The following is a 25,270-nucleotide window of genomic DNA, read 5'->3' on the forward strand; positions in this document are numbered from 1 at the left end:
CCAGAAGGGAAAGAGACACGTGTACCCCAATGTTCATCGCAGCACTGTTTATAATAGCCAAGACATGGAAGCAACCTAGATGTCCATCAGCAGATGAATGGATAAGAAAGCTGTGGTACATATACACAATGGAGTATTACTCAACCATTAAAAAGAATACATTTGAATCAGTTCTAATGAGGTGGATGAAACTGGAGCCTATTATACTGAGTCATCAAAGTGTATTTTCCAAAAGGCTGAACTGCCAGTAGGGTGGGTGTGAGGGGAATCAGTGGGTGGGTGATGAGCGTGGAGGCAGATGGTGGTCAGGCAGCTCAACTTGCATTCATCCAGATGCACAAGTTTTGCCTTGCCTCACCTTGAAATGCAGTTTCCATGGGGGAAAATTTGTCAAGGTAGACAGATTCTCTCCTTTTTGACATGTCTTATGACTATTCTTGCATGCAGTTATTTCTTTTAAAATAATTCACAGTGGCAGAGCTCACTGCCATTAATCAGTTTCTATTTCCATTACAAAACCAATTTTGGAAGGTGATGGTGTCTGCTATTTCATCTTCTTCAGGACTTAAACTTTACATTTTTCTATTTAAAAAAAAGAAGAAGTCTGTGTGTATGTTTTAAGAAACTAAGGGCCTGGACTCTTTGGGGGTGGGTTAGCAGTAGAAATTTAGGCAAGAAAATTGATAATAAAGCGGTTTCAACTCCCATGATAACTTTGACCAATTTGTACTGGGTGACTGGAGTGTTGAGTTGAGAAGGATTCTGAGACTGTGTACGGCATCAGTGGACAAGAGCTGTGATTGATTAGTGATGTCTGTCATGAATCTCTTCGTGGGAAGGGAGAGCCCAGAGAGAACCCTGCAAACACTCATTTGTAAATAGAGTGAGCTTCATAGTTTTTGCCCAAGACAAACCTTGATTTCTTTGTAGCACTTGATGGTTTGGAAAGCATTTTCATGTGCCTTGTATTCATTGAACCACTCCATCATCTGTGTGAAACTAAGTAGGGCTAATCTGTTTTCATATTAATTCATTATTTATTGGCAATTACTGTACTAGGCTGTGGTAGATTATCTATAAGGAGGATGACCACCAATGTCTTCCCTTCCAGTTCATGAATGCTGTCCCTCAACATAAGTAGAATCGAATTTCCTTCTAGAATCTGGATTGTTCTTACTGATGTGCTTGACTAATAAGATATAGCTGAAATGATATTCGGGGACTTCTAAAGATAGGTCTTCAGAGCCTCTTTTGGCCTTTGTCTCCTTGAAATGTTTGCTTTTGATTACACTTCTGGGACGAGAGAGAGGGTCCTAGCTGAGCCCAACCTTCCAGCCATCCCACTGCAGCACCAGTGATATGGGAAGCTGTCTTGGACTCTCCAGCCCAGCCAGTGGCCAGTTGAATGTCACTGAGTCACCCCAGTTGAGACTGTGTATAACAGAAGAATCACCAAGATGACTCCTGTATAAATTCCTGACTCACAAAATCATGATGTGAAAAGAGTGTTATTTTAAGTGAGTAAGTTTTGGGATAGTTATGTAGCAGTACGTAACTGGGACATTGACACTAGGCTTCCGGAGATGAGTAAGACCCAGTTTCAATCCGTAAGCTCATAGTCTCTTGGGAGAGATGGACCCATGAACAAACAAATCATAATTTGGTGAAACCAAACATGTACAAGATTACTCTATTTAAAAAGGGGATATTTTGACCCTGCCCATGTTTCGTGGTAAAACTAAAGTGAGGAACTGAGGACAGTTCTTGAATTTTTCTAGATACCATATGTCTTCTTGGGGCTTCCCTGGTGGCTCAGATGGTAAAGAATCTGCCTGCAATGCCGGAGACCCGAGTTCAATCCCTGGGTTGGGAAGATCCCCTGAAGAAGGGAATGGCTACCCACTCCAGTATTCTTGCCTGCAGAATCCCCATGGACAGAGGAGCCTTGTGGGCTACAGTCCTGGGGTCCCAAAAAGTTGGACACAACTGAGCAACTAGACACACATATGTCTTCTCAGTGTAAGGCAAAGGCGGAGTCCTTCTGGCTTGAGTCAGTCAGATGGAAGTGGACCTCTGTCCACCTGGCTCTGTGTGTGTGTGTGTGTGACTGTGTGAAAGAGGATCTTTTGGGTCACAGGATCAGAGATGCACTCAGGTTGTTCCAGATTACAACGGAAACTGAAATGCTCCACCTCCTCAAGCAGCCATGCCTCAGGAAGACTCCTCTCCCTCCAACATCATCCCCTCCTCTCAGCAAATCGTTCCTCTGCTCATGCTCATATTTAGTAACAATTTTATGCAGCTCTCCGTGCCCCAGGAGAGAGTCTGGTTGGTTTAGCTGCTGCTCTAGGACAGAGCTTTGGCTCCTAGTCAATCATAAATCCTGCCTTTGGGGCTGTGTCCAACTCCTGGTGAACTAGGTACAAAGTATGGTAGACCCTCTATGGGCATTTTAGAAGAGGTTTATGAGAAATCAGACCCCTGAGCTGCCCCCACAAGGGAAAGAGTCTTTGGCAGGCATGTTTATGAGTGCTGGAGTTAGGGCTGAACTGTGCAACTGATCACCCCTTGCAGATTACAGGCTGTGGCTTTGAACCCGGAATTCCCGGTTTTCAACCAATTGGCCAAACCCAGTGGCAATGGACCAGGTGCATCCAGGGGAGGCCACTTTTGAGAATAAATTCCCTTGGGAAAGTCCGAGGGCAGCTTAAATCTCAAGAAAGCGAGTCGTTAGGAGCTCAGGAAGCTGTTTAATTGCCCTGTCCAGCCAAGATGCAATGCTGCCTGGCCAGCTTGCTGAAAAATAATGAATTCACTAGAAGTCCCAGCTGCCTCCCTGCCTGCCCAGGTCCCCTCCTGCTTTCTCTTCGTCTTCTCACCCCAGGCACTGTGGGCCCCTGCTGCCCAGAGGCCCTTGCTGTAGTGCTCTGTTACCTGTCTGTCCCTGGGGCAAGCAGATTCTCAGAAAGAATATACAGAACCAGGCAAAGGGATGTTTTGCTGAACTGTTAATGTAATCACTTGAAAGTTATGTTTACAAAGGTAGAAGGAGTAAATCACATAGAAATACTACTCAGCTCTCCTTAGAAAAGTATGACAGTTCAAGAAATTCATCCAGTCTTGGAAAAGCTGTGATTTTCGGTTGCCATGGCAACACCCGCCTCCGCTCTGGAGCTGCCCTGGAGCAGGCTAGTTGCAGGGTGAAGGATAGTGCGGTGGGGGCGGAGAACCACTGGAGAGGGAGCTGGGAGGCTGTGCTCTAGTTCCAACTCCGCTGGGGACCAGTCCCTCTGAGCTTCCCAAACAGGAGTGCTGCATCATAGATCTCAAAAGTCTTTTCCAGCAGGAACAATCCATTTATATCGATCTATGTTTATATCTACTGCCCCGCACTGCTTGGTTCCCAGACCAGGGATTGAACGCACGCCAAGGGAAAGTGCCAAGTCCTAACCTCGGACTGCCAAGGAATTCACCCATCCATGGTAATTATCTGAAGTCAAGGGACCTTAGACCTTTTCAAGGGGATCTAGCTTTTCACTTTCATGCATTGGAGAAGGAAATGGCAACCCACTCCAGTGTTCTTGCCTGGAGAATCCCAGAGACAGAGGCTCCTGGTAGGAGGCCGTCTATGGGATCGCACAGAGTCGGACACTACTAAAGCGACTTAGCAGCAGCAGCAGCAGCAGTAGCACAGAACTGGTGGAGAAGGAAATGGCAACCCACTCCAGTATTCTTGCCTAGAGAATCCCAGGGACAGAGGAGCCTGGTGGGCTGCCGTCTATGGGGTCGCACAGAGTCGGACACGATTGAAATGACTTAGCAGCAGCAGCAGCGTGTGAAACTGCTTGGTACTAGGAGACATTCTCCCACAGGATGGGTTAAGGTGGGAGGCGGAGCCTCCAGTTCCCTGAGAAATGCCAAGTCCAGCAGAGGCGTCTTTTCGTTCTTGTCCACTAGGGGGCAGCACTTAACTGTGCTGGCCACTGGCTCTCTCCGCTGGAACCTGAATCTCGAGTGACCCAAAGAGGCAGAGGCTGTTCCGACTGGTAGCCGCTGAATTGCTGGTGTAATGACTGTGACCGGGAGTGTCCCCTGGTGCCAAGAGTGATGTCTCAATCAAGCTTTTCTTGTGGCATGACCGTGACTGTTAACTTGGTCTTGCCTCTTTTTCTGCTTCTTAATTTTCTAAGCAATGGCTTCCCAGGTGGTGCTAGTGGTAGGCTTTCATCCCTGGGTCAGGAAGATCCCCTGGAGGAGAAAAATGGCAACCCACTCCAGTATTCTTGCCTGGAGGAATTCCATGGGCAAAGGAGCCTGGCACCTACAATCCACAAGGCTGCAAAGAGTCAGATACGACTGAGAGACTTAGCACAATACTTTCAGTAAGGATTTGGTATTTTCTCTTAGGTTGGCCAGGGTTGATTTCTCTCTCTCTCTGTCAGTTTAGTGGCAGCTTGGGGTTTCACATGTCACGTGATTCTCAGCCTATTTTTCCTATATCACCGCCATCTCACATCCACTCGACTTGACTTTAATCACCTCTGTTACTGGAATATCTTACAGTATTAGTTTTCTGTGGCTAATTAACAACAAAGTACCCAAAACTTAAACAATGTGAATGTATCTTAGAGTTCTGCAGGTTGGATGTCTTATACAGGTCTCACTGGGCCAAAATCAAGGTGTCAGCCAGGCTGCTCTTCATTCTGGAGGGTCTGGGGGAGAATCCATTTCCTTTATCTTTTCTGGCTTCTAGAAGTTGCTCATGTTCCTTGACTCATGGCCCCTCTTCCTCCACCTGCAAAGCCAGCAGTAGTCGGTTATGTCTTTCTTCCATTGAATCACTCACTGTTCTTTCTGCCTCCTTCTACATTTAAGGACCCTTGTGATCACTTTGGTCCCATCCATATGATCCAGGATAATCTTTCAATTTTCAGGTTAGCAGATTACCAACTTTAATTCCACTTGAAGCCTTAATTCCCCTTTGTCATGATAGGTAACATATTTCCAGGTTCCAGGGATTAAGTCAGGAACATTTGGTGGGGGGTGTGTGTGTGTGTGTGTGTGTGTGTGTGTGTGTGTGTGTCATATTTTGCAAGGGCTTAACGGGTGGCTCAGTGGTAAAGAATCTGCCTGCTAATGCAGGAGATGCAGGAGACGCAGGTTTGATCCCTGAGTAGGGATGATCCCCCCCCTGGAGAAAGGAGTGGCAACCCATGCCAGCATTCTTGCCGGGGAAATCCCATGGACAGAAGAGCCTGGTGGGCTACAGTCCATGGGGTTGCAAAGAGTAGGACATGACTTAGCGACCAAGCATGCACATGTCATATTTTGCCTTCCATACTTACCTTCTCGCTGAAGTCAGGATTTCTCATCCTGAGAAACCATTTCTTTGGTCCTGCTACCTGTGTGTATGTGCTACCCAGCTCTCCTGGATTCCATGCTAAGCTCCTTGGAGGAGGGTCTACTCTTGCTGTTTCCCATCCTTTTTCACCTACTCCTTTTTAAAAAAACTCAGATATGATTCACATACCATAATAGTCACTCTTTTGAAGTGTACAATATAGTGGTTTTAGTGTGTTCACTATAGTGTGAAGCCATCAGCAATATCTAATTCTAGAACATTATCATTAGCCTAAAAAGAAACCCTATACCCATCAGCAGTCACTCCCAATTCCTCCCTTCCTCAGTCTCCTGCAACCACTAAACTTCTGTCTCTGGATCCACCTATTCCAGCCTGGACAGTTCATATAAATGTAATCATAGAATACATGGCCATTTGTATCTGGCTTATTTCACCAAATTCCCTGGTAGCTCAGGTGGTAAAGAATCCATCTGCCATGCAGGAGACCCCGGTTCAACTCCTTGGTTTAGAAGATCCCCTGGAGAAGTGAATGATAACCCACTCCAGTATCTTGCCTGGAGAATTCCATGGACAGAGGCGCCTGGCGGGCTACAGTCCATGGGGTTGCAAAGAGTCAGACACGACTGAGTGACTTTCCCGTCATAGTGTTTCCAAGTGTCATTCATTCTTACATATCTCCCAACCTGGCTTCCATGAACCTTTCCCATGCTTCACTTGCTGAGCTCCCTGTAGCATCCACTCAGTTGCTTCCAAATTTCATGGCCTTTCACGGCCTCAGTCAGTCACTGGTGGCAACCTCCCTTTTGGAGCACTCCATCCTTGGCTTCCACCATGATGCCCCTTCCTGGTTCTCCTTCCATCTCTACGCCCTTGCCTCTCCTCTGGCCTTAGTCTTTCCCCTGGTCTTCTGAAAGGAACTGCCCCCCAATGGTCAGCCTAGGTTCTCTGCTGTTTTCTGTATCCCAGAGGTTCTAACACCCCAGGCTGGGACCTTAGATTGTGGATAACATTTTGTGCATGCATCCGTAGCTTTCATCTGCTTCTCAAATGGGTCCATGAATAGTAAAATGTTAAAAGCCACAGCTATGTAATCTTTCTGCCTTTGAGAAGAGAGGTTGCCAAGAAACTCTGGGTTGCAAGTGACAGAAACCCAATGTAAGCCAAGTTGGACAAAGAGGGAATTTAGAGACTTGCATGCCTGGAGTAGCTCAAAGAACTCAAGGAAGCACAGCAGCTTTGTGGATTTGGGTGAACTATGGATTTGGGTGACAGCATGCTGCTGTCAGAATTCTTTATTTTTCAACTCTGCTTGGCTTATTCTCTCCTTAAAATTAGCTTTTTCACACACCACAGAGGCTGGCACCTGGCAGCCCTCAATTTCTTCCCACTCGGGGACTAAAAAACCAAGCCCTTCTCCTCCAACTGCAACTTAAAAGTCCCGAGGCAGGGCTCTGAGCACCCTGTGTTGGGTCATATCCTCATCACTGGAGCAGTAATGTGGCCAAGTAAGTTGTGTGCTAGGATTGTTGTGTACCCTTGTATATTGTGGGGCAGGGCTCAGCGGTCCTGCCAGATGCCCCTAATGGGCATGAAGGGGGAGCAGCTCTTAGAAGAGGTGTGTGTGCATGTGCTGGACAGTGAGAAACAGCAGATGTCTCCTTCAGGAGCCTGCCAGCCACTTTTGCCATGACTACCACCATGTGGCTAACTCCCAGTTATCCAGATGTCTCCTGAGGCCTACCCAGTGGTCCACTGGCACCCCCAAACTGAGCATCTCTGGGGTCCCCAGTCTTGTCAATGGCACCACTCTCAGCAAGTCTCCCAAGCTTCTCCCAGTTTCTTGCCCCATTGAATGGCTGTCCCCCCTCCTGCCTAGGTAGTGGCCCAGGCCCACTTATCTTTGCACTTCAACATTGTTCCCAGCCCGTGTTCTCATCTCCAAGGCTCCCTGTCTAGGGAAGACCCTCAGTGCCCGTGCCTCAATCCACCCTCCTGAACTCTTAGTGAAATGCCCTGGCTCAAGGCAGATTCAGCCACCATCCATGGAGCCCCTACTCCATGCCAGAAATGTGCTCAGCATCACTTAAAAAAAAAATCCTCATAACAATTCCATGAGTAAGATAGTGTTATTGCCGATTTATAGGTTAGGAAAGTGAGCTTTAGTAAATTAAGGGCTTGCTGAAAGAGGCAGGGGTGGTGGAGGAGAAGAATCGCAAGGAGAGATAAGAAAGCCTTCCTCAGCGATCAGTGCAAAGAAATAGAGGAAAACAATAGAATGGGAAAGACTAGAGATCTCTTCAAGAAAATTAGAGATACCAAGGGAACATTTCATGCAAAGATGGGCTCAATAAAGGACAGAAATGGTAGGGACCTAACAGGAGCAGAAGATATTAAGAAGAGGTGGCAAGAATACACAGAAGAACTGTACAAAAAAAATCTTCACAACCCAGATAATCATGATGGTGTGATCACTCACCTAGAGCCAGACATCCTGGATTGTGAAGTCAAGTGGGCCTTAGAAAGCATCACTACGAACAAAGCTAGTGGAGGTGCTGGAATTCCAGCTGCTGCTGCTGCTGCTGCTATTTCAAATCCTGAAAGATGACACTGTGAAAGTGCTGCACTCAATATGCCAGCAAATTTGGAAAACTCAGCAGTGGCCACAGGACTGGAAAAGGTCAGTTTTTATTCCAATCCCAAAGAAAGGCAATGCCAAAGAATGCTCAAACTACCGCACAGTTGCACTCATCTCACACGCTAGTAAAGTAATGCTTAAAATTCTCCAAGCCAGGCTTCAGGAATACGTGAACCGTGAACTTCCAGATGTTCAAGCTGGTTTTAAAAAAGGAAGAGAAACCAGAGATCAAATTGCCAACATCCGCTGGATCATTAAAAAAGCAAGAGAGTTCCAGAAAAAACATCTATTTCTGCTTTATTGACTATGCCAAAGCCTTTGACTGTGTGGATCACAATAAACTATGGAAAATTCTGAAAGAGATGGGAACACCAGACCACCTGACCTGCCTCTTGAGAAACCTGCATGCAGGTCAGGAAGCAACAGTTAGAACTGGACATGAAACAATACACTGGTTCCAAAAAGGAAAAGGGGTACGTCAAGGCTGTATATTGTCACCCTGCTTATTTAACTTCTATGCAGAGTACGTCATGAGAAACGCTGGGCTGGAGGAAGCACAGGCCGGAATCAAGACTGCCGGGAGAAATATCAATAACCTCAGATATGCAGATGACACCACCCTTATGGCAGAAAGTGAAGAAGAACTAAAGAGCCTCTTGATGAAAGTGAAAGAGGAGAGTGAAAACGTTGGCTTAAAGCTCAACATTCAGAAAATGAAGATCATGGCATCTGGTCCCATCACTTCATGGCAAATAGATGGGGAAACAGTGGAAACAGTGGCTAACTTTACTTTTCTGGGCTCCAAAATCACTGCAGATGGTGATTGCAGCCATGAAATTAAAAGATGCTTACTCCTTGGAAGGAAAGTTATGACCAACCTAGATAGCATATTCAAAAGCAGAGACATTACTTTGCCAACAAAGGTTCGTCTAGTCAAGACTATGGTTTTTCCAGTGGTCATGTATGGATGTGACAGCTGGACTGTGAAGAAAGTTGAGCACTGAAGAATTGATGCTTTTGAACTGTGGTGTTGGAGAAGACTCTTGAGAGTCCCTTGGACTGCCAGGAGATCAAACCAGTCCATCCTAAAGGGAATCAGTCCTGGGTGTTCATTGGAAGGACTGATGCTGAAGCTGAAACTCCAATACTTTGGCCACCTGATGAGAAGAGCTGACTCATTGGTAAAGCCCCTGATGCTGGGAAAGATTGAGGGCAGGAGGAGAAGGGGACAACAGAGGATGAGATGGTTGGATGGCATCATCTACTCAATGGACATGGGTTTGGGTGGACTCCGGGAGTTGGTGATGGACAGGGAGGCCTGGCGTGCTGTGGTTCATGGGGTGGCAAAGAGTTGGATACGACTGAGCGACTGAACTGAACTGAACTCTGATTCTGAGTGTAGTGTCTATATTCTGGTTCACCTCCACTGCCTTTTCAAATAGTTGCCTAATGAATTTATTTTATTTATTTTTATACTGTTATTTTATTTTCCTAATTATGAAAGATTACAAATGCTGATTTTGGCTCACACAGCTGTTCTGAAAACTGTAGTTTATAAAAAGGTGTCCTTAAGCAGCCCTGGGGCCTTGCTCATTGCTCACAAAGGGAAGTACTGCGGAGGTCACCCTGATTCCAGGCCTCCCTGCAAGCTGGGGGGTCCCTCTCTACTGCTGGTTGTCTGGGGTCACCAGGAGGGAAGAAAGCCTGGTTCCAAAAATCATTAAGCAGGAGAATCCAGTGTTAAGCACTTAACACTGAGCGCTTGATAATAAGCAAGCATCTGATAAGGTTACTTATCAGATAAGACTGCATGATGTGTAGTTATAGGACAGTTATGGTGGTGGTTTATTTGCTAAGTCATGTTCGACTCTTGTGACCTCATGGACTGTAGCCCACCCAGCTCCTCTGTCCATAGGATTCTCCAGACAGGAATACTAGAGTGGGTTGCCATTCCCTTCTCCAGGGGACCTTCCTGACCCAGGGATCAAACTTGGGTTGCCTGAACTGCAGGTTCTGGGGGAGAGGGGGGAGAGCTGCATTGTCCTGGCTGCCCTGGAGGAGGTACCCTGTGGCCTCCTCTGGGCGGCTTCCACAGGCGCTGCTGTTTGTTTGCTTGTTAACGTGCTGGTTTTCAGTCTCTCCCCCTAGCCCCCCAGATAAGCTGCAAATGAGGACCTTGCCTGTCTTCTTCAGGACCAGTGGTAGACCGTGAGTAGGTGCTCGATACGTACTGGCTAGGTAGATGGACGGTTGGATGGCCTGGAGGGAGAAGGAAAAGAGTTTCTAGTTCAAGTCCTAGAATGAGATATTCTGAATTGTTACTATACCACCCAGTGTTGTCATTCAGTTGCTAAGTCGTGTCTGACTCTGTTGTGACCCCATGGACTGTAGCCCACCAGGCTCCTCTGTCCATGGAATTTCCCAGGCAAGAGTACTGGAGTGGGTTGCCATTTCCTTCTCCAGGGGATCTTCCCAACTCAGGAATCGAAACCGTGTCTCCTGCTTGGCATGCGGATTCTTGACCACTGAGCCACCAGTTCCACCGAAGTGGTCATTTATTTTCTACTGAGTAGATCAAGTATGCCTGAATAGGGAAACCCTGCAAGGACAGGGCCTCCAGCCAGGTATAGCAGTCTCCGTGCTCCCAGGCCCTCCAGGCTGCTCCTCCCGCAGTCAACCTCCTGCTGTAGAACACTGGGCTGCTCTCTAATTGACCTTGAAAGAGGCGCTGTTTACAGCTGCAACTTAGCAGCCATTGATCTTGAACTGATTAAGCCAGCATTTTGAAAAGGAGAACTACAGGAACAGGGACAAAGAACCCCATGTACTGAGGATTTCACACCATCCATTTACCTCCTTTGCATCCAGTGTGTGTGTTTAAAAAAAAAAATAAACAAACAATTAATGAATTACTTAGAAGAGGAAACAGGTCCAAATTTTTCTCAGCAGGAGGGCACACTGGCTGCCTAGATCCTTGAAAGGGCTTTCCCAGCCCTCATTAGTTCTAACTGGAGAGGTCTGTCCATTCTCCCAAGCCGGCAGCTGATCAGGGCTCAGAGGGTTGGGGCTTCGTCAGAGACTGTAAACTCTTTAGATCTGCTTTTTTTTTTTTTTTTTATTTTGTGGCAGCTCCAGCACTTGGCAGGGCACCCGGAAAGAGCAGAAAACCCAGGTTCTCCTCTTGGCTCTGCCTGGCTGAGCTCGACTGGGCAAGTGACCTCCCTTTTGGGGCCTCAGATCACTCATGTGTAAAATGAGGGTGTTGGAAAAGTACATTGGTTTCTAAACCTTTTACTTTTTTTCCCCTGAAATCTGTTCTTTAAATGAAAGCTAAGTGGGTCTCCTCTTCCCCTCCAGCACATTGAAATGAAAGTTGGAAAAAAAGATGGGGTAAGAAGAGGCAATAGGGTCCCCTATGCCCCCACTCCCAATCTCCAGTCTGAGAAGCGGGATCCATGGAACTGCCCAGCTTCTGGGGCATGCAATGTGGAAACCACTTTATGCTCTCCTGCCCAGCTCTAATTGGAGTTGTTCCTCATCAGAAGAAGCCTAATGCTTATGGTATCTAGGAGTTGTGCATGGTTATTGCTAGTAATAATTGCTATTATTGCTAGTAATAAAATGTTAGTCAGTCAGTCATGTCTGACACTTTGCGACCTCATGGACTGTCATCTGCTAGGCTCCTCTGTCCGTGAATTTCTCCAGGCAAGAATACTGGAGTGGGTAGACACTCCCTTCTCCAGGGCATCTTCCCAACCCAGGGATCGAACCCAGGTCTCTTGCATTGCAGGCAGATTCTTTACCTTCTGAGCCACCATAGGAACCTGATAAATAAAAGTTTAAGCAGATTGAGGTGGTTGTTCATTCATTCAGTAATGAGAAGTCTGAAGGCAGGCACTCCACGACTAGTATGGTAGCTCCACAGCATCATCTGGGAGAAGAGTTCCAGACTCCTTTTATTTTTCTATTCCTTTATTTTAAGCATATGGCTTCCAACCTCAAAGTTGGCTCATGGTTAGAAAATGGCTGCTGAAGCTCCAGACATCACACTCACGTTCTAAACAAGAAAAAGGTGAAAGGGAAGAAGGACAAACAAGCACTTGCCAATTCAGTCTGCTCCTTTTAAAAAGTTTCCCTGGGTGCATTACTGGAGATTCCAGTTGATGTCACCTTGGCAAGAACAGTGTCACATGACTACTGGGTGCAAAGGAAGCCAGGAAACATTAGTATCATCATTTTTTTAAACCAAGGTGTATTGGCACCCAGCATAAAATTGGCGTTCTGCTAATAATGACAAGGAAAGACTGGATATTGGGTGGGCCACAGGATAAATCAACAGCTAACAGCCCCAGAGCACTTATTAAATACCATGCATGCATTATCTCATTTAATTCTCATAACTGCCTAGTGAGGTAAACACTCATCATTCCCATTTTATAGCTGAGGAAGTCAGAGCTCCAAGAAGTTAAGTGACTTGGCCATAGCAAACAAGTGTTGAAGCCAGGATATTAACCCAGGCACTCAAGCTAGAGTCCAAACCCTTAACCACCAGATTATACTGCTATGGTAAAGACCAAAATGTAGATTACATGCAGGGCTTTTCAATGCTGTTTCAGCATCTTTACAAAAGAGAGACACAGCAGTCCAAAGAGAGCCAGTGCCTGCCTTTTCTCCTCCTCTGCAGTTTCCACATCCTCTTTCTCTAAGGACAAGCGCGGTGGCAGACTGAATTGGCTATGATGCATTTACCAGAAGGTAAGTGTTTAGATATGGTTTGGAGGGAGTTCAGGGGAAACATTTTCAGGGACTTGACTTAGAGAAATGATTGATGAAGCAAGATTAAAAGAGCTAAGTCTATATGGGCTGGCACAGTATGAAAGGGAGGGAGGGAAGAAGGCAGCATGGAAGTGAGCACGTAGGCAGCCTGAGAGTTCCAGAAACCTAGGGGCAGGCTGCGGTCCACGAGGCAGAGGGCTCACAACTCAGATCCCGTTGGAAAAGGACCAACAGCAAGCCCGTGGCAATGTCTTTAAGTTGTTTCATATTTACAGACCACTTGGGCCACTTTTTTCTCTTTTAATCACCACAATATCATCCCAGGTGACATCACATACCCTGGGCAGTGGGAAATCCAGGAGTGTGGACGACATTAACCGCAGCATCTTGGGTTTCCTTGGTGGTCCAGTGGTTAAGACTCTGCCTGCCAGTACAGAGGACAAGGGTTTGATCCCCAGTCCAGGAAGATTCCACGTACTTCAGAGCAACTAAGCCTGCGTGCCAAAAACCAGCTCACATGCCCCAACTACTAAAGTTGCCCGCACACCCTTGGGGCCCATGCCCCACAAAAGAGAAGCCAGCTCAAAGAGAAGCCCATGTACCACGACCAGAAAGTAACACCCGCTTACCAGAACTAGAGGAAACCCACGTGCAGCAATGAAGACCCAGAGCGGCCAAACATAAATCAATAAATTAAAAAGCGGCGTCTTCATTCAGTACATCCACTGACACATCATAGTTGCACAATAAAAGTTCTCTGTAGCTAATATAGCTTAGAACCAAATCCATGGACACAGCCCTTGTGGGTCAGGATTTCTCTTAAGGGAAGTGCAACTTCAGCTTGTTCATCAGGAGGCAGACTTCAGAAGAGAAAGTAGGAATACTCCACTGTAAGACCAAGGAGTAATGCAAGGGAAATTCTCGTGAGCCAACACAGGAAGAGCTAGCTCCTAACCTGGCATTTTATTTTCTAATTGAGTTCTTTTTTAACGGAGGCTTTCTGAGCTTTTGGTAACATTCTATATCTTGATCCATTTGTGAAAATTCATTGTGCTTTATTATTCATATTTGCATTTTCTTTACAAAAAAAAAAAAAACCCAAAAAACCAAAACCAGGCATCTTCAACATTTCAAGGTGCTAAAATGGCATTCTGGTTAAGACTGTGATGTGGCAGAGACCACTGAGTGTCTCACAATCTCACTCTTTGCTTCCTCCTTAGAAGGAGACTCCTGATTTTTAACTGGGCACAGGGCTAGCTGGAATGAAACTACTGTACATCTTCCACCTTCTCTTGCAACTGAGTGTTGCTTTGTGACCAAGTTCTGGGCAATGGGATATGTGATAATCATAGTAAGCAGTTTTAAGAAGTCACCTTCTTTCCTTCCCTTCTCCTTCTTGTTGGCTTAAAAGCAGACGAAATGGCTGGATCTTTGCAGCTATCATAGTCCAGGAGGCGGAAATTGTGCTGTGGTTGTTGGCACACAGCACAGCTGGTCCTTGATCATGTAGCTCTCACAGCAGCCCTGAACTGTTTTTCTCCAGTTCTCTTTTTATAAAGGTGAATAAACTGCTATCCTACTTAAACAGCTGTTTTGGGGTTTCTCTGATTTGTAGCCAAATGTAATTCCAATAGATATATAGGATGGACCCCAAATTCAGATTCTTTTGAGGAGAGGGAGGAGAGAGTGTGATCAGTTTCAATTCTATCGGTAAAAAGTTTGTTTCTTAACCTGGGTGGTGAGCATACAGGTGGTACTTATATTAAATTTTAAACTTTTGGGGGTATATCTAAGTATCACACATTAAATCTCTTTATATGTATTGGTAAAAACAGTGTCAAAGCAAGACCATGAGCTACATGGAAAAATAATCAAATGGTGGCCATTTGGGGCTTCACCCCAGCTCTGGGTTCAGATCAGCTTTGGTGTGAGACTCTAAGTGCTGTTTCTGAATAAGCTTAATGGACAGAGTGAGCTTAATGGACAGAAAATTTGAAGGGGCACAGGTGGGTTCAGCCTCTGGATACCAAACCCAGTGTTTGGGAGAAGGAAGGGAAGAAGAAGAAGGCAAGAGCTTGGCACCATTGTCTTCCTCACTCTGCCCAGGTCCTGTCTGGGATGGGTCAACCAGAATCTCTCACTGCAAACAAGCCATGGAAAGGTCTCTTTTTCCCATTCACCTACCTCATCCCTCTGCTCTCCACCAATCCCCACTTTTATTTTAAAAGAGTAAAAATAAATGTATTTACAATCCTATATTTGTATGACAACAAATTCAACTAGATGTGGTTAAAGTGAAATATCCACAAAGCTTCATTCTCTGGTCTAATTCTACCCTTCGGAGCTAGTCATGCTGAATAGCAGAGTGAGCCTGTGACTGCTGGCAAAGGCAAGTTTAAAGGCTGGAGCCCCAGGGAGACCAGGCAGATATCTTGGTGGTGCAGGAGTAAAGAATCCGCTTGCTAGGGTGGGAGACCTAGGAGACTTGGGTTCGATTCCTGGGTTGGGAAGATCCCCTGGAGAAGGAACTGGTAGCTCAGTCCAGTATTCTTGCCTGGAGAGTCCCATGGACAGAGGAGCCTGGTGGGCTACAGTTCACAGAGTCCCAGAGTCGGCCAGGACTGAGAAATTGCACACAGTCCTCTGCCTAGGTACTGCCCATGGATATTGTAGCCTGCCATGGTAGGGAAAGGCTGCTACTACGGAAGGGTCGGCCTGGGAGCTCCTTGAACCTGTAAACTCCACACCACTGCTTTCACTTCTCCTTCCACTGCCTCCCTCTGAATGCATCTTCAGTTCTCACGATGGGGGCGCCCATCCAGGAAGCCAGCCCTGATCTCTCTCCTCCCTGCAGGAATCCCCAGCCTCACCTTTGGGCCCCCAGAGCTCACGAAGACATCATGGAAACACTTGCAGCCCTTTATAGCATGGACGTGAGCCTGTGTCTCGTCTGGCCTTGGGGAGCCCCTGGGGGCAGGTTTCTCTCTCTGTTCTCTGAGCCTTCAGACCAGCTGGAGCCCACCCCACGCTTGCTGATTGAAAATGGGTGTTTGGCACAGACGTCTGTTTGGAGCCACATCTAAGACAGCCTGTACTGTGGGAGAGGCTCCCCACCTTCCCGGGTGCCTGAGCCAGTCACCACAATCCTCTCATCCCGACAAGAAAAAAAACCCGCCAACCTCTGCTGGGCTGAACCCTCTGAGAAGTGGGAGAAGATTCCAGAGCCGGACCCCGGCCTGCCCGGAAGGCTGAGGGCAGCGTCTACCTTGAGGGCCTGGGACCGGAAATGGAGGGGCGGGGGCAGGAAGGAGTGGGGAGGAGCCGGCGGTGAAGGCTCTCCAGGATCCACGCGGTTTGTAGCGGCGTCTTCTCTGTCACCTCCATGAAAGCACCTCAAAGCAGGTGTCACTCTCCTCTCATGGCACAGAGAACACTAGGTCAGTGAGAAAGCTTGCCCAAGGTTCTGCTGCAGGAAAAGGAGGCCTGGCTTGGGACAGTCTGCTTGCTTCTAAATAAGCGGAAGTTTGGGCCAGGGCATGCTGTGACTGCTACTTGTGGGCCCACTGCACAGAGAGGCTGGTCACTTGCTGGGAGATGGGTTCAGTCTAAATAGGAAGACAGACAAGATGCTTCCATCAGTTTAGTTCAGTCACTCAGTTGTGTCTGACTCTTTGTGATTCAGATTTGGATTGCAGCATGCCAGGTTTTCCTGTCCATCACCAACTCCCAGAGCTTGCTGAAACTCATGTCCATCGAGTTGGTGATGCCATCCAACCATCTCATCCTCTGTCGTCCCCTTCTCATCCTGCCTTCAATCTTTCCCAGCATCAGGGTCTTTTCCAAGGAGTCAGTTCTTCACATCAAGTGGCCAAAGTATTGGAGTTTCAGCTTCAGCATCAGTCCTTCCAATGAAGATTCAGGACTGATTTCCTTTAGGATGGACTGGTTTGATCTCTTGCAGTCCAAGGGACTCTAAAGAGTCTTCTCCAACACTACAGCTCAAAAGCATCCATTCTACACTGCTGCTCTATTGATATATGGATTCTATACCCACATCCCTGTGTACACGGACACAATAAAGCTCAAAGCTCTTTAGTCCTGTTGCTAAAGGTTGCAAAAGAAAACTATTTAAAACAAGTGCATAGTGGCTGAGTCCAGGAGAGAAGAATGCACATTTGGGAAGAGAGATTTTTGAAATCGCTGCTTAGCTGAGTGACCTTGGGTAAATGTCTGGACTCCACTGAACTTCAGTTTCCTCATCTGTAAAATGAAAATAGCCATGCTTTCCTTGCCTAGTTGTCCAAGGATTACATGTACGTGAGGTATTTAACTCAAGCCTGGGCCATAGCAAGTGCTCAGTGAATGAGCTGTTATTATTAAAATGAATTGTGTGTGTGTGCTCAGTCATGTCCAACTGTGCGACCGCATGGACTGTAGCCTGCCAGGCTCCTCTGTCTATGGATTTCTCCAGGCAAGAATACTGGAGTGGGTTGCCATTTCCTTCTCCAGGAAATCTTTCTGAGCCAGGGATTGAACCTGCATCTCTTAAGTCTCCTGCGTTGGCAGGAGAGTTCTTTACCACTAGCACCACCTGGGAAGCTATCATTAGGAGACATTTTTGTCTCTCCCAAGCACACAGCAGAGTGCTGAGCCCATGGGGGCAGGAATTGTATCCTCCCTCGTCTCTGATCTCTGGTGCCCAGATATCGTCTGGCACAGAGGAGGCACTTGGTAAAGGTCTGCTGGGTTGAACTCAAGACTTGTTATTCTCCATTGTTATGGGGCACTCTGCCTTTATTCAAATCCTCTGAGTATATTATTCCTTTTGAGCTTTTCCAAATGCCTGTGGAGCAGGCAGGACAGGAGATACTATTGTTCCCACTTTATGGCTGAAAAACACTGAGGCTTAGAGCAAAATGCCTCCTGCCCAAGTCATGTGGCTGAACTGAGCTGAGGTCAGTCTCTTCAGACTGTGGGTTTCACGACCACTGTGTGTGAAAACCATCAACGGGAAGCGCATGGTGTTGCAATGAGCTGAGTTGGAAACCCCTTGGGAGACAGCCCCCTCCATCACATCCCAGGGTTCTCTGCCCACAGATTCAGAAAGGGTTTCAGAGAATAACTCTGTAGGTCATCTAAGTCACACTCATCTTGGCCCATCTTTCTACCCAGGCACAGTCCTGCTCTGCATCCGAGGTAGATGCCAGCTGGACCTCCTGGCCCATCACAAAGGACCTGGAGAGCCTGTGGATTTCAGAGCAGGTCAGACAAGGACTGCCTGGGGCACTTGGAGGAACTGGAAGTACGGGGCCTTGCCTGGCTGCAAACGACACCTACAGTCTGCATCCTGGCCCGGTTGACAGCCTCATTGACAGGTTTAGTACCGGGTTTTATGACTTCGAAGCTTAGTCACTGCCTAAGGAAGTCAGCCTGCTCAGAAACTAACATTTAGGAAAGCCATGACCCAGATGCTTAAGCAGGGAAAGGCTTCTCCACCCTTGGCAGAACTGGCCTCTGGAACCAAGTCCGGGGATACAGGAGGCAGCGAGGCTGAGGTCCTGGTATCTTTCAGTGACCCACATGGTTGTCCTTTATTTGCCCAAGTTTCCACTGCTGAGTTTTAAGGGAGCAAAGAGCAGATGTCCGCTACCACCAGAGACAGCCTGACAAGGGCCAAGGGCTTCTGATCCCTGTCCCCAGGCCTTCCTTACGAGTTGAATCTGATGGGATGAAGAGCAGAGGTCTGGTTTATCCTGTGGTAGATAAATCAACCCCCCTCCTGGCTTTCACTTCATGCCCTGCAGACAGAAGATCAGTCTCTGATCCAAAGCAGTTCAAGCCTGGATTCCTCCACATTGTTCCCCACCCCCACCTTGGCCTCTACGAAAACTGGAAGCTTCTCCAGCATCTCTTCAGCCTTGACCCAGGTCTGCAATCTACCCTTCCCGTGAGGGTGGAGCAGGCCTAGGTGGAGTGGGGAGTGGGGACACAACTCAGCCCAGGTCACACAGCTGCCCTCCTGCTATGAGGACGTGGGATCCTGCTGGGGACTCCAGCTAATTGGGGACCCCGACCCAGGCTGAAGAAGAGATGAGGTGCCCGGTTAACTGGAAACCAGCCCTGACCGAGAGTTGGGCTCTGTAGCTCTTAAGTTTGGATGGGGAGGAGGAACTTGGAGGATGCCATTGATCTTAGGTTGGTTGACTTGCCCAGTTCCCTCACAGCGTGGCTTTAGGACACTTGCCACATCATGTGTTTTCATTCTCCAGGAGCTCACTTAACCCTTTCTCCCTCACTCAAGTTACCACTGTCACTTGCCTGGTGATAACCACAAGAGTCTTCTCACGGATCTCCTGGTTGGAGTGTTAGCTCCACTCCAGCCTCTTGAAATGAATAATAATCATCTCTTTTTCCTTCTTTCCCTCACTGGGATTTTTATCTTGTCAAATACAATCCATCTCCTTCATTTCTCTTTCTCCCTTTCCAAGACATGTAAGTTTTATTTTAAAAATTGGTCCTGCTTTCTAGTGAATTTTAATACCACAAAACCTGCTGTAATACCACAGAGTGAAGTGAAAGTTGCTCAGTCGTGTCTGACTCTAAGACCCCATGGACTATACAGTCGTTGGAATTCTCCAGGCTAGAATATTGGAGTCGGTAGCCGTTCCCTTCTCCAGGGGATCTTCCTAACCTAGGGATCGAACCCAAGTCTCCTGCATTGTGGGTGGATTCTTTACCGGCTGAGCCACCAAGAAAGCCCAAAAATACTGGAGTGGGTAGACTATCCCTTCTCCAGTGGATCTTCCCAACCCAGTAATTGAACCGGCGTCTCCTGCTTACCAGGGACAGCCCAGGATCACAAAACATGCTATTAAACAGGCACTTAAATTTTTATACAAATGAATTAGGATGGCATCACTGATAAGTCTATAAAACAAGTAGGATAAACTTGTGCAACTGGGCAGCTCCAGGCTCTAGGGGCCAGTTGTCCAGTACATCACGTCCAAATTTACATCATCACAGAATCAGTATCAATGCAAAGGTTTTATTGAAGCAGCATCAATACTAACCTTTTGGAGGACTTTAGCCCCAGAAAGTCCTAGCTTTGAATCCCAACTCTGCCACACGCTAATTTATGACATAGGCCAAAGAATAAACCTCAATTCTAGTTTATCCATCTAGAAAATGATAGCAAACAAAACTTCATAGATTTGTTGTGAGGTTTAAATACTGTGTCAGCTAGCTATCGCTGTGTAACAGTCAACCAGTACATCTCAGTGACATCCAACAACAAAATATTTATTTCTAATGTTTCCAAGGGTTGGCTGGGACCGGAGCTGGGCTAGGCTGGGCAGCTCTGGTTCAAGCTGTGTGTCTGGATAACTCCAGTCTGCTCCACGAATCCTACTGCGGGCCCAGGCTGAGGTGGCAACAGCTGCCTAGGGGAATCTCTTCTCATAGCCAGAGCAGACACACAAGAAAAAGACTGCTCAGGCGCATTTCAAGTCCTTGCTTGCATCTTTTCTACTAACATCCCATTGTCTAAAGTAAGTCACGTGGCTGGGCTTGGTGACAAGCATCAGGAAGCACAGTCTGCCCACAATTGCCCCAAGGCAAGAGCATGAGTGCAGGGAGGAATTAAGAATCAGGGTTGATCATTCAGGCAACCACAGAAGACAATGCTCACCGAAAGCAGCTATTCAGCTTCTGACCTGTGGTAGGTGCTTACTGAAAGGTAACCATGATCACTGCATGACCCGTTAGAGTCTGGGCAAAGCAAAGTGTCTCAGTCTCATCCTTGGTAAGCAGCAAAGTCAGGAATGGGCCTCTAAGCTTCTTGCTACTGGTCAACATTTTTTTAAGTGGTCCCATCACTAGCTTTCCATGTCTGACTTATCCCAACCCCATACACCAAGAGAGATAGATAGGATAGATGATGGGAAGGTAGAAGTGAGAAACTTAGGCCACAGCAGCCAACAGTATGTCCAAGACTTGTAGATATCAAAGGGGAGATTGATCAGCCCCTCTGTTCCCATTTGCTTAGTGATGGGGAACCACTGGGAAGAACAAGGCCGTGCATTAGAATCCTGGTTCTGCAGCTCACTGGCTGGGTCACGGAGGGCTCCTGCAGATGGAAGTTCTCTTTGAGAGGCCTGTTTGCATTAGGTCCCCACATCATTCACTCTCATGCTACCCTTGGCCTTTTTCTAACTATACTTTACAGTGACATATAATCATATATTTATTTGTGGGCTCATTTCTTTAATGTGGGCTTCCCTCGTGGCTCAGCTGGTAAAGATCTGCCTGCAATGTGGGAGGCCTGGGTTCAATTTCTGGCTTGGGAAGATCTGCTGGAGAAGGTAAAGGCTACCCACTCCAGGATTCTGGCCTGGAGAATCCCATGGACTGTATAGTCCCTGGGGTTGCAAAGAGTCGGACATGACTGAGCAACTTTCGCTTCACTTCTTTAATGTGTGTCTTCCTCACCAGACTGTAAGCTCCATGAAGCCAGGGCCCATGTCTGTTTGGGTCAGTCCTTACTTAGTGCGAGGCACAGTACTTGGTATCTTCATTTGTAGGGTGAATGAATAGATAAGTCCCAACTCTCCGAGCTTCACTATCCTCATGTAAAATGTGAGACAATATGTTCTTTAAAGAGATAGTTTCTTTGAGAAATGTAAAGAAAACTATTAAGGGCATGCCTTCCACGGAGCCTGGCATGGTGTGGGTGCATGGTCCATGGTACATCTGCCCAGCACTTCACCCTTAGTTTTTACCACTGAGTGGTTAAGGGTGCAGAGTTCAGATGTTCAAAGCAGACCCGTACTTCTAGCTTCTCTTTCCAGCTCATTCCCCATCCCCTCAGGGACAATGGGGGCCTTAACGCTAGATTCCTGGGCTGCCTCCCTCAGCTGCTCCTGTCTAGCCTATAGAGGAACCCCTCCTCATTGGTTGCCCTTCTATCCCCGTCCCCACTTCCTCATGGCCCCTAGGTCCTTCTGACTCAGGATTGTGATTTGCTAAGGACACACTGGTAATTCCTCATGGTGATTAAAATACTGAAATCCTCTCATACCAGATGGTAAAAAGTACTAGTTCACGAGACTACGAAGCATCATTGTAGTTCCTGGCAGACTTTGGCCTTGGCAGCCTAGAGGTTACCAGGTGTCCAGATGCTGGAGAGTAGGTTGGCAGCCCTTGATGGCACCAAGTGGATGGGGGCAGTGAGAGTAAATGCCATGCCAGCCCACTGCCCCAGAGCAGCCAGCATTGGTGGGTACAAGAGAGCAGGTGGCAAGGCAGGCAGCCACAGTGGCAGAGGCTCTCTCCCTCCAGACGATGGGGTAGGTGTGTGTGTTCCTAGCCATGACATGTGGGCACAAGGCCACGCTTCACTGGCTGTAAGAGGACACCAGGTGCCCGGGACCTCGTGACCATCACCCTGACGCCGACGTCCTTGGAAGAATTTGATGCAGTCTTTCCTTCTCTCTTATATACTTTATACTCAAGGCTTTGAAACGTGAGGGATGTATAAGCTACAGATTTCAGAAACATTCAGGAGGTGAATGCATAGCTAAGAATATGTCAGGGGAAGTTAAGCAGCTCTGAGGTTTGTAAGTCCACTAGGGCAGGGTGGAGGCAGCATCCGGAACATGGCCCAGTCCTCCCGCCCATGTCGGGGAGGTGAAGGACATGTGGAGGCTGAAGGTCTGGGTAGCACTGAGGATTTTTCAGCTTTCGTATACCGTCTACTCAGGCTATGCTTGTGTGTGTTAGTCACTCAGTCCTGCCCTGCTCTTTGCGACCCCCATGGACTGTAGCCCGCCAGGCTCCTCTGTCCATGAAACTCTCCAGGCAAGAATCCTGGGTTGAATAGCCATTCCTTTCTCCAAAGGAACTCCCCGACCCAGGGATCGAACCCAGGTCTCCTGTATTGCAGCCACCAGGGAAACCTCACACTGTATTTACAATGTATTTAAATAAAAATTTTCTCTGAAAAATAAAACAAAACAAAAAAGAAATTGATGCAGTCTAGATTTCGGAGAAGGCAATGGCACCCCACTCCGGTACTCTTGCCTGGAAAATCCCATGGGCGGAGGAGCCTGGTAGGCTGCAGTCCATGGGGTCACTAAGAGTCGGACACGACTGAGCGACTTCACTTTCACTTTTCACTTTCATGCATTGGAGAAGGAAATGGCAACCCACTCCAGTGTTCTTGCCTGGAGAATCCCAGGGACGGGGGAGCCTGGTGGGCTGCCATCTCTGGGGTCACACAGAGTCAGACACGACTGAGGTGACTTAGCAGCAGCAGCAGATAGTCAATTGGGAACTTCCCCAGTGGCTCAATGGTAAAGAATCTGCCTGCCAATGCAGGAGACACAGGTTCAAACCCTAGGTCAGGAAGATTCCCTGGAGTAGGAAATGGCAACCCACTCCAGTGTACTTGTCTGGAAAATTCCATGGACAGAGGAGCCTTGCTGGCTACAGTCCATGGGGTCACAAAATAATCGGATAAAACAGAGCCTTCGCATGCATGCACTAAGTCAATCATGGCTTAGACAGGGACCTCCCAGCTAGTGGCAGCCAGAACAAATTAAAAAAATCGCTCACAAATGAGCTGGTAATTATTAGGGGGATTGAATGAATGATTTGTGTTACAACATTTATTTGCAAGATGAAATGACAGCATAAATAATTTTAACTTTGAGACAGAAGGTAGGAGTCTGTTTTGGATTTACGTAAGGACCAGGTGGTACGTATTTTGCATATTCCCTTACTCTGGGCTCCTCCCAAGGATTCTCCTCAGGGTCCCTCTTCAGTCCTGCAGTCACTCAATCCCACTTGGCTTTGGATCTGCTCTGACCTCAGAGTGGGGAACCTTAAAGACAATCAGGCCTTTCCTGGGTCAAAGGTGACTTCTCTTGCATAGCGCTTAAGTGTTTTTATGCTAAGTATCCTCTCTTTTTCTACACTGAGCCCTGTGATGGTTAATTTTATTTGTCAACTTGACTGGGCCACAGGTTGCCCAGATATTTGGTCAAACACTATTTCAGGGTGTCTGTGAGGGTGGTTTTGGGTGAGATTAATATCTGAATCCACAGATGCTGGAAAGCAGATTACCCTCCTACAGTGGGTGGGCTTCATCTAAATAGCTGAAGACCTGGTAAAATGAAAAGATTGACTCTTCTGCAAGTGAGAGAGAACTTCCCCTGCCTGACAGTAGAGCGCGGACATCAGCCTTTCCCTGCTTTTGGACAGGAACTGAAGCACCAGCTCTTCCTGGGTCTTCAGTCTGCTGGCTTTCAGACTGGAACATTCACCATCAGGTGTACGTACATATCTCTTGATTTGCAGGCCTTTAGACTACATGTGCATGTCTCTAATTAGTTCTGTTTCTCTGCGGACTCTGACTAATACCAGCCCCAGTTCCTCAGGCTCCCTTTTGTTCTCCCAGTTTTGGTGTGTGTGGTGTCCATCAAGGGTTATGAGGAGGAAATCCTCCCAGGAATCTGTGGGATTGGCATTACACCTCTTATTTCTGCTGTGTCCTTCCCCTCTGGTCACCTTCCTGTCATGTTGCTGAGTCCTGCTCTGGGCTGGGCAGAGTGATCCTAAAAAGATGGTGAACTGGCCCAGAGGGTGATACAGTCATTTCCTAAACAGGTTGATAGGGAGTCTAGGGGTCCCCAAGGAGAGAGGGGTCTGGAATTCTCAAGGAGGAAGAAAGGACAAACTTTTTTTCTTTCTCCACATTCCTTAGGATTATATAACAATAATGTATCCTGCCTGAGGACAGTCTCTGGATTAAGGACAGTCTTTGGATTAAACCTTCTGGCTAATTCTGTTATCTTAAAATGTAAATTATGGGAGTAGGTCTGATGAGGTCTTTACAACCTCCAGACATTCTTTGGATTCACTGGAGAGTATATAACTTCATTAACACTAGCAAGTGGGTACTCTTTCTGCCCCCTTCTGATGCCTATGTCAGAAGCTTTCTCTATCTCCTTTATACTTTAATAAAACTTTATTACACAAAAGCTCTGAGCGATCAAGCCTCGTCTCTGGCCCCGGATTGAATTCTTCTCCTCCGGGGGCCAAGAATCCCGGTGTATTCGTGTGATTCAACAACAACCTTTCAGAGGGATCATTCCCAAAAGCACTCTTGGGGGTCACAGGGAGGCTTCCACAGGGCTGGGCTTAGTGGGTGTTGATTTATGTCGCTTTTCCCAAAGATGAGAGGCTCAGTGTCAGGGCTGCTAATCCGTCTCCGAATGGCTCCTGGCTCAACCCACATGGAATTAAATCCAGAATTAAAATTCAGAGCTTGTTCTGGACTTGAAGGGCAGACTTAGCTGTTTTCCTCTGGGATAAGGAGAGGCCTGAGGCTGGCTTGGGAAGCACTGTCATGGTTGGAGCCCAGGGGCCGCTGGGATGGTGGATTGTCTGCTGTGTGTTGAGAGGAGACAGAGGTGCCATCAGCAGGGGGTTTACAGATG

At 47.3% G+C, this 25,270-nt stretch overlaps 1 long non-coding RNA gene across 1 annotated transcript in view; it reads right to left on the minus strand.

Moving 5' to 3' along the window:
* Positions 1-212: 212 nt before the first annotated feature.
* The window catches only part of LOC133239459 (uncharacterized), a 94,486-nt gene continuing 69,428 nt past the window's right edge, over positions 213-25,270 (minus strand). Inside the window, exon 4 of the long non-coding RNA XR_009733840.1 lies at positions 213-4,795. This is a non-coding gene — a long non-coding RNA (uncharacterized LOC133239459). The remainder of the gene's footprint in view (positions 4,796-25,270) is intronic.

Source organism: Bos javanicus, chromosome 26 (genome assembly GCF_032452875.1).
Source record: "Bos javanicus breed banteng chromosome 26, ARS-OSU_banteng_1.0, whole genome shotgun sequence".
NCBI classification, from domain to species: Eukaryota; Metazoa; Chordata; class Mammalia; order Artiodactyla; family Bovidae; genus Bos; species Bos javanicus.